Raw genomic sequence first — 9,638 nt, 5'->3', positions numbered from 1 at the left:
GTCAAAGAAGGACCGATTTGCTGCTGGTCAGTTCATTGCCACAAGGTTTGTTGGTGCCGCGGCGCACTACACATCTGATGCAGACGGCACCCGCACAACTTCCTCGTCATGCGGGTTGCAGTGAGCTCAGCCCCTACAGCCAGAGCAGCAGAGTGCTTCAACAGCACTCCGGCCAGGCCAGCAGGTGGTGTATACAGCGACGGTAGAGATAGTTGGCAATCTGCACCTTTTCATTCATCTGCCCTGTCACGTGCCGAAAACAAGCCCACAAGTGCCTATTCGCAAGGCGGCTACTTACACTGTCGCACGAGCACCGGACAGCAGTTCCGTCGAAGCCAACAACCTGAAGATCTCCAACACGCTCGCCAAGGACTGGGATCTTTACTTCTGGACAGCATGGCACTTCATCAGCTGGGACTCCAACTGACAAGCGACAAGCTCGTTGAGACTTGGTATATTACTGGTGTTCTACCCAACAAGATAGTGTCAGATAAGACATTTCTATAATTGTTGGATTTAGATGTTTTATCAGTGATGGCTCTCAATACGTCTTTAGCGAAGTACACCGTAAGAGTTGTTAAGTTTTTGTTCTTCTTGGCTGAAGCTCGGATTTGGACTTTGATTTGAACCTAAAATGGGAAACTTACTTCTCCGTCTTAAATTAAGGTTATTAGGATTTTAAGACACTGCTCATTAAAAAGTATCTGACAACAGAAACTTAATTCACTGTTTTTAAAGTAAGTCTCTTAATCCTTTGAGACTGTGTACATTCAAGTGCATGTATCTTTTCCAAATATCGTGGAACTTATTTGTTTATTTTGTGATCCTAAAAGACTATGTCACCCCGTTGTTTACGAACCTTCACCTGTTTGGTTTCACCTACTGAAGGACTAGCTTCCATTTTGTTACACTTATTGAAGACCAATCCTTTCATTTGTTTCATTGAGGAGAATATTTTTGTGTTCAATTAAATATTGTTTGTTCCGTATACCTGGACTGTTCACTTGTGCCCGTCAGCGGCGGACACATATGTTGGTGCCTCCACGATAGCGAACACCCATCACCTCCACACGTCATAAATGTAACGTCTGTTGTCCAAATTATTGGCTATCCTGATCGTATAGGATACCCAGTTGCATCCTACACCATCACGCGAGATGGAGGGCCCGTCTAACGAAGACGAATGCACTCTAGCAACGTTGGTCTTCCTCCGAGTCTCCGTAACCGGCTACGTCCATTGTGATGCTCTATAAAGAATCGGAACTCACTCGACAAGAAGAACTCCGGTATTGTCTTTCGGCACACCACTTTCGGCGCGACTCCCTCTGTCGTCTCGTCGAGGGAAACTGCAACAATGGTTGCCATGGTGACAGTCCGAGGTGCTCCAGACGCTGTCGCACTGTTCGTGTGAATACGAGGCTTGATACGAACAAGTCCATTTCATGACACAAGGTTCATAATTCTGCTACTTTCACTATCACTCGTTCTTGTTCTTGCTTCTGTATCAGTGACAACGTTGTTTAATCTTCTGATCTTGATCAATTAACAAAAACAAGTAAGTTAGAGTTGGGGAGTAATAACGAGGTTTTACCCGTTTGTTACCTTGACATTCTAATAAATACACCAAGCGAAATCTGACCGATTTTTTAAACCCCGTTATTTTCTCCCCAGTGAAGAGCGAAATTTGGCTCAACGATGCCTACAACTTCCCTCTGCAATGGTACTAACGCATAGCACTGCACAACATTATCCTCGGACTCGTCGCTTCAAACTGTAAAGAGTCGACACGTGAGAAAAAGAGACCAGAGCTCAGAAGTTCATGGGAGCAACCAGATGTCAGCTCAGTTCTGACCAAAGTCAACGTAGACGCGTCACATCATTTATCCACATCTCATCACTTCTCTCGACGCCTCTGGAACGGATTGCATAACCGCGACGCCCAAAATTTAAATCACGTGGTTCTTTTATGGGTGGCCGAGGAATACATTTCGGAACCTGTGCCCCTGACAATCGACAAATGTCTCACGAGGGGACATAAAGGGCAACACAGAAACCTCCCCTTCCCTTGTGGCGTTCATTTACACACATTTCCCGGAAGAAACCCACATTTTGCAGTACGATGTGCAGCAGAACGATGTTCTTAATAGCCTTTGACATTGATGACACTACCCGAACGATTCAAACCTTCTCTAAGGATAGTGCGGCTTTGCAATGCGGCTCAACATGGTCTGGCTCCTTTGGAGAGCAGCATCACCTCAATTTTAGTTCTGTTGTACAGAGTGGAACTACTAGAGTCAGTTCAAAACAATTTCACGTAATTTGAAAGAGATCTAAAGCAGCGAAGGGTACTTACGCTTTTTCAGCCCTCCTGTAGCATGAATTAAACAGAAATGGGTCTCCCTAAGAACACCCTCCGTCGTTCCCGTTCCGCAACATCCCTGGTGCCACCATCAAACCTTTGTTGAGCCGATTAAAGCCGTACCTGTACACATACAACGCACGACCGATTCCTATGCCCCTGCGGGCTTGAAACCCTGTCGAGACGTCTCAGATTCCACATGCCCACACGCAGGCGTTAGAGAAACGCCGTAGTGCCACTCGTCTTAAAGATGTCGAGGGGTTGACTCTCACGCAGGCGCCTAAGAACTGTAGAGGTAGATTTTGAAAGCTCTCAACAAATGTGTAACGGTGGCACCGAGTGTGTTGGCGAACTGGAAGGTCTTAGGTGGACCCCTTGCCCTTTTGATCATGCACATGTCCACGTTGCACCCCTTCGAAATCACGCCACAGGAGACTGGGACACAGGAGGCTGGATAAGCATAAGCACCTTTGTTGCTACGAATCAGATTTCGTCGAATAGTTTTGAAGAGACCCTAGTGGTTCCATCCCGCATGCCAGAGAAAACTGTGGTTCTCCTACACTCCGAAGGGACCAGCTCATTTTCAGTGGGCTTGCAACACAACGATGCCCTTAAAGATGGGTTGAATCGTCTGGGGGGCGTCAGCAGTGCTAAAGGTAGCCAAAAAAAAAGGTTCAAATGGCTCTGAGCACTATGGGACTTAACATCTGAGGTCATCAGTTCCCTAGAACTTAGAACTACTTAAACCTAACGAACCTAAGGACATCACACACATCCATGCCCGAGGCAGGATTCGAACCTGCGACCGTAGCGGTCACGCGGTTCCAGATTGAAGCGCCTAGAACCGCACGGCCACACCGGCCGGCATAAAGGTTGCCAGGAATGCTGTTCTTATGCACATCGCATAGCAAACTGAGGTTTTCGACGACAAAATGTGTATAAATGAACGCCCCAACGGAAGCGACCTTTATGCCACCTCCCGAGGCTTTATCACGTCGCTTCTGAGGGCCACTGTCACCTCTAAGGAACCTTTCATCGCACAGAAATGAACATGTGGTACCGTGTTCATGACAAAATGAAGTTGAATCACAAAACGTGCCGGAAGTGACCTATCTCGATTAGAAAACACAGTTGAACACGAAATTGTAGATTCTCCAACGTTGCTGCCAGAACCGCTGGTGTCACTGCCTGGATCACACGCATCATGTTCTCTCGTAAATCTTCCCAAGTTGTGTGGTTTGTTCCTATAGACCTTGCCTTTTAGGCCATCCCAGAGGAAAAAGTCAGATAGTATTAAATTAGGTGACCTTGTGGGCCATAGTCCTTTCGAAACCACTATACCGAGGAAAAATGATTCGACCACAGCCACCGTCACTCGAGACGTGAGACATGTGGTGGCATAGTGTTGGTACCAGCCGAGGGTAAGCCCTTTATCATTCAGCCGGTTCACAAATCCCCGAAACATTCGATGCAAACTGCGGCCGTCACAGTAGACTGGCTGCGATATTTCACAGAACATGTCATTCTTTTGTAAATGTAGGAGTTGCTCGATCAGTGCATGTGGATATTCATTACACCACAAATGTATATTTTGAGAGTTTACAAAGCCAGAGAGGTGGAACCACGCTTTATCATTGAACCATTATACTGCAATATTCGTGGCCTCTGAACAATAAACTGCTGAAACAAACGGAAAAATGTAATGCTTTTGTCTTTGTCATTGACATTCAGTTCCTGAACAACTGCAAACCTGTATGGATACATGCCGGCTTTCTTCGCTGCTCTGCGACGTGTCCTCCGCGACATTCGACATTCCCGAGATAAACGTCGAACAGACTTTGTAGGAGAGGCCAACAATCGTTGTTTCACATCAGTCACTTTTTCTTTCGATAATGGAGGCCGTCCCCCGCCATGCAGATCCAACATCGTTCCACTACTCTCCATCTCGTTCAATAACTTTTTCATACAACTGGTCACCAAATGGTTCAACAGACATTTGCTGATTTATCCTAATGTAACCAGTAATCCAATATCGTTTCACAAGAAACATGCGCTCTTCGACAGAGTAGTGACACATTTTCACGAAACACTGAGCACTGAGATACAGCTACAGCGATGCGCGGAAACACACTGTTGCGTCAAACGATGCTGGGGAGTGCAGTGTTGCCACGTCAAACGTCACAAATTACACGGTACAATTTCAGCTGGATTACTACACGTATTTGTGGGGCCTCTTTCGAGTGGGACACCCCGTCATTTGTGGGTAAGGACCACCAAGACAAGAAATGAGGACTTACACGCAAGCATATAGACAGTCGTTTTTCCCTCGCTCTATTTGCGTGGGGAACAGGAAAGGAAATGAGTGGTAGTGACACAGGGTATCCTCCGCTACGCAGCGTGCGGTGGCTTGCGGAGATCTACGTAGATGCAGATTCCAAATACCTACGTCGCAGTGGGGCAAAATGACAGGGTTTCCAAAAAAGTGACACCTTACTTCTGCGCATTGTAAATAAATAGTAATCAGCAAACAACTTGTTTTTGCACGATTTCATTTCAGTCGAAACTCTCTGTCGATAACGCACAGAAAAAAACCAGTTGAAAACTGACGTCAGTAATTGTAAATTCTAGTGGCAAGATGCCTGATTAATGGAGAAACACGGCACAACAGGTAACAACACTTACTTCAGCGCAGATAAGAGGCTAGCGATTCGCGCTGATGCCGAGGTACCTTGTGAACGCCTACGTTTGTGCCACAAATATCGTCTCTTTGACTGCGTGTCATTGCACGGAATATTTGCCGACAAAGACGATATCCCGAGAAAACAGTTTGTTTGAGGAACAGACATCGCAGCCACGGTTCCCGCTTCCTGTTTGAACAACAGCTTTTTTACCTCACTGTTTTCACGAGCCCCGGGCACGGGATGTGTAACTCGGTATAACTTCAATGTTTGCCATCGACTCTCCTCCAGTCTATTAACTGTAGTAAGGAATACACAGTAACGTACTCTGCTGTATCACGTATATCGTTCGATAGGAGAGAAAATATTTGTAGATGGAGAAGTAACTCTTGTCATATGAATCTTAACTGCACTTCTAGTTTCATAATTCCTTATGGAAATAGATACTGGTTATCACTGTTTTTGAAACATTGAATTCATCCCTTTTCTAAGCTACCATATTTTCAGTTGTAGGCGCTACCTCTGATGTAAATTAACATCATACTGCTTTTGCCATAAACAGTCATGATTTCACCTAGTGAAGCTGCGTCAAAGAGAAACGCGTGTTCTGAAGACTGTTGCTTCTATTTTTCTCAAATAGCGCTAAACAACAAAAACATGGAAAACATGAAAATGCAGATGGCATGGAGCAAAGCTGGTGCATAGTTTCTTAATGCTTCTCATTTAAACCAATGCGTCACTTCCTGATTTGCCAAACCTTTGAAGGGAAGAATTTCGTTGATGCCACATAAATATTCACATCTGAGCAACATATAGTTCGGGGAACAAGTGTGCTACTCATACATAGACAGTGTAATTGTGAGTACACGCACCCAGTATTGTGAACTAATTAAAAAATCACTGCAAGGAAATTAACAAAAGTCATCTGATTCTGTTCCAGCTCTGTTTATACTAGTTGCAGTCCTATATCGACGGCGGCAATCTAAAAGTAACATTAGGAAGGCATATTTATGTAGCATACTCACTGAGGTCATGTTTGAAAAATTTTCTTTTTCTCGAAAAACTTGTCTCCTTTAGTGTCTCTCGTCCATGTCGACTTTGGAACGTCTCAACCTCTTCTGACATTCCAGCTTTTTAAACTATGCACATACGCAGCACTTACTATTATGCAAAACATGAGTCTGAAAGCGATCTCCATGATGTGGCTTCTTTTCCTTCACCTTCGTCTACAAATACATTTTCATTCCAACTCCAATTTGCAAACCTTCCGACGGCCGGTGTGACCAACCGGTTCTAGGTGCTTCAGTCTGGAACCGCGCGGCCGCTACGGTCGCAGGTTCGAATCCTGCTTCGGGCATGGATGTGTGCGATGTCCTTAGGTTAGTTAGGTTTAAGTAGTTCTAAGTTCTAGGGGACTAATGACCTCAGCTGTTAAGTCCCATGATGCTCAGAGCCAATTTTTGCAACCCTTCCAACAGTCACTGAAGAGCAAGTGAATTACAGGCACATAGCTACGGTGTGTAATCCTGATTGATCCTGGGGAGGGTGGCGATTTCCCGATGTGCAGTCTCCTCAGAACGTAGAATAGCGACACACCGCTACTCAAAACCGACACGAAGAGGCCCCTGTGGCATGCTGCATCTGGAGGGTGTCGAAAGGGCTGCCTATCACTCCTGTGCATAGGGATCAGTGGATGGGTGTATCTGTACAAGGACGATGTTAAAGTGTCGAACAAAAGAGCACCGAGGGCACTGAGTGTTTTATCGAACTCGATGGTGTTTGAGGGATGCTTTGCCTTTCTATTAACGCTTGGGTCAACATCACATCGGCCCCGCCCCCCTGCACACTCCACAGGAGGGGACAAAGGAGACGGTCTGAAAAAGCATAAACACCCTTTTCTGCTTGCGATTAAGTTCAAATTTTGTCAAATGGCTGTGAACGATCGGTGGTGGTTACACCCTATACACCACTGCAAACTTGCGGTCGTGCTATACTCCAAAGGGATGAGATCACGTTCATCGGGGTTACAGGCCCACAATGTCCTTAGAGAGGGATTGAATCGTCTTAAGAACGTCATCCTGCTGCACATCGCAGTGCGAACCGTCAGATTCGACCACTGAATGTCTGAAGTCAGGATTACACACCGTAGCTGTGTATCTATAAGTCATAGCTGCAAAATACTAACACTAATTCTTTACACACGAATGGAAAAAGTGGTAGAAGCCGACCTCGGGGAAGATCAGTTTGGATTCCGTAGAAATGTTGAAACACGTGAGGCAATACTGGCCTTACGACTCATCTTAGAAAATAGATTAAGAAAAGGCAAACTTACATTTCTAGCATTTGTAGACTTAGAGAAAGTTTTTGACAATGTTGACTGGAATACTCTTTCAAATTCTGAAGGTGGCAGGGGTAAAATACAGGGAGCGAACGGCTATTTATAATTTGTACGGAAACCAGATGGCAGTTATAAGAGTCGAGGGGCATGAAAGGGAAGCAGCGGCTGGGAAGGGAGTGAGACAGGGTTGTAGCCTCTCCCCGATGTTATTCAATCTGTATATTGAGCAAGCAGTAAAGGAAACAAAAGAAAAATTCGGAGTAGGTATTAAAATCCATGGAGAAGAAATAAAAACTTTGAGGTTCGCCGATGACATTGTCAGAGACAGCAAAGGACTTGGACAGTGTCTTAAGAGGAGGATATAAGATGAACATCAACAAAGGCAAAACGACGATCATGGAATGTAGTCGAATTAAGTCGGGTGATGCTGAGGGAATTAGATTAGGAAATGAGACACTTAAAGTAGTAAAGGAGTTTTGCTATTTGGGGAGCAACATAACTGATGATGGTCGAAGTAGAGAAGATATAAAATGTAGACTGACAATGGCAAGGAAAGCGTTTCTGAAGAAGAAAAACTTGTTAACATCGAGTATAGATTTAAGTGTCAGAAAGTCGTTTCTGAAAATATTTGTATGGAGTGTAGCCATGTATGGAAGTGAAACATGGACGATAAATAGTTTAGACAAGAAGAGAATTGAAGCTTTCGAAATGTGGTGCTACAGGAGAATGCTGAAGATTAGATGGGTAGATCACACAACTAATGAGGAGGTATTGATTAGAATTGGGGAGAAGAGGAGTTTGTGGCACAACTTGACTAGAAGAAGGGACCGGTTGGTAGGACATGTTCTGAGGCATCAAGGGATCACCAATTTAGCATTGGATGGCAGCGTGGAGGGTAAAAATCGTAGAGGGAGACCAAGAGATGAATACACTAAGCAGATTCAGAAGGACGTAGGTTGCAGTAAGTACTGGGAGATGAAGAAGCTTGCCCAGGATAGGGTAGCATGGAGAGCTGCATCAAACCAGTCTCAGGAGTGAAGACCACAAGAAGAAGAATGTGTGAAAATGGAGGCCACCAGGCAAGAGGTGGTTTCGTACGTGCCCTTTATGACACCTCCTGAGCCACTTATGTGTCGATTCTGTGCAGCGATGTATCCGGAATGCTTCCCTCGGCCATGCACAACAAAATTGACGTGATTTAAACGATGAAGGCCGCGATTCTCACCCCCGTTGTAAATGCGTCAAGAGATGAGGTGAAACGAGGATAAGGGGAGGGGTTGATGACGTTATGACGTTCACATGTTGGCTTTTTTTTTTCTTTTGCACATGTCGACAGCTTGCTGTTTGAAGCGTCGACGAGCATTAGGGTAGCGACACAGGGCTCCAGAGAGAAACGTTATGGGCACCTTCAAGCCACATTCAGAACTTCTGCTTCGCACTGGAAGAAAAAGACGGGGTTTCAAAAACGTTTTGTTGCGCAGACATTTATGATCAACCGACTGTCTTCTTGTCACGGATTAACAGTAAATCACGTTTAAGGTACATTCCTTGTTATCAAATTCACAACTCTTTCTAGTTGCAGCTTTTGTTACACATGAGTGAGACAAAAAGAATCTGAAGTTTTACTCTAATTGCCTTTAGCTTCGCTTTGTGTGCTCGCCATCCGCTAGGTTTCATCGTTGTCTTCGTCTGTGGTAGGCTGCAGCTCTATCACAACAGTTTCCCGTCGTGCTTTTAAGACGTAAAGATGGCCGCGCTAGTCTCTCTATGCACCAGAGGAGAACAGCGCTCCATAATCCGACTTCTGTGATGTGAAAGTACGCCAGTTCATAGAAGACTTTCTGCAAAATCTGGCCACAATGTTTTATCACAGCAAAGAGTTTTCCATTTTCATAGACCGAAAGAGGTCTAACGAGCGTGAAGGTGAAGAAACAGCGAAAATTCCAGCGACAGACACAACTCTTGCCAATATTGAACGAACCCACGTCTTATTTCCGAAGAACAACGGAATGGCAGTTGACGATGTGGTGAATCACATGCGGATTTGGTCTGCTTGAAGTAGCTGTAAAAGGCCTTAGATTTACCTGCGACCAACCGGTGGAGGAAGTGGTATACAGTGACTTGTGCAACCAAAAACTTTGTTTCACAGGTTAGTGGAAAACTTGTACAGTGGTTGACCAAGTGCATTGAAAGGCAGGGTGACTATGTTGAAAAGTGGTATTAATAAAGTTGTGTAGTCTTGTTGTAACAAATTAAAAACTGA

This window comes from Schistocerca serialis, chromosome 1, assembly GCF_023864345.2.
Source record: "Schistocerca serialis cubense isolate TAMUIC-IGC-003099 chromosome 1, iqSchSeri2.2, whole genome shotgun sequence".
In the NCBI taxonomy this organism is placed as follows: domain Eukaryota; kingdom Metazoa; phylum Arthropoda; class Insecta; order Orthoptera; family Acrididae; genus Schistocerca; species Schistocerca serialis.
This window is presented reverse-complemented; position numbering follows the sequence as displayed.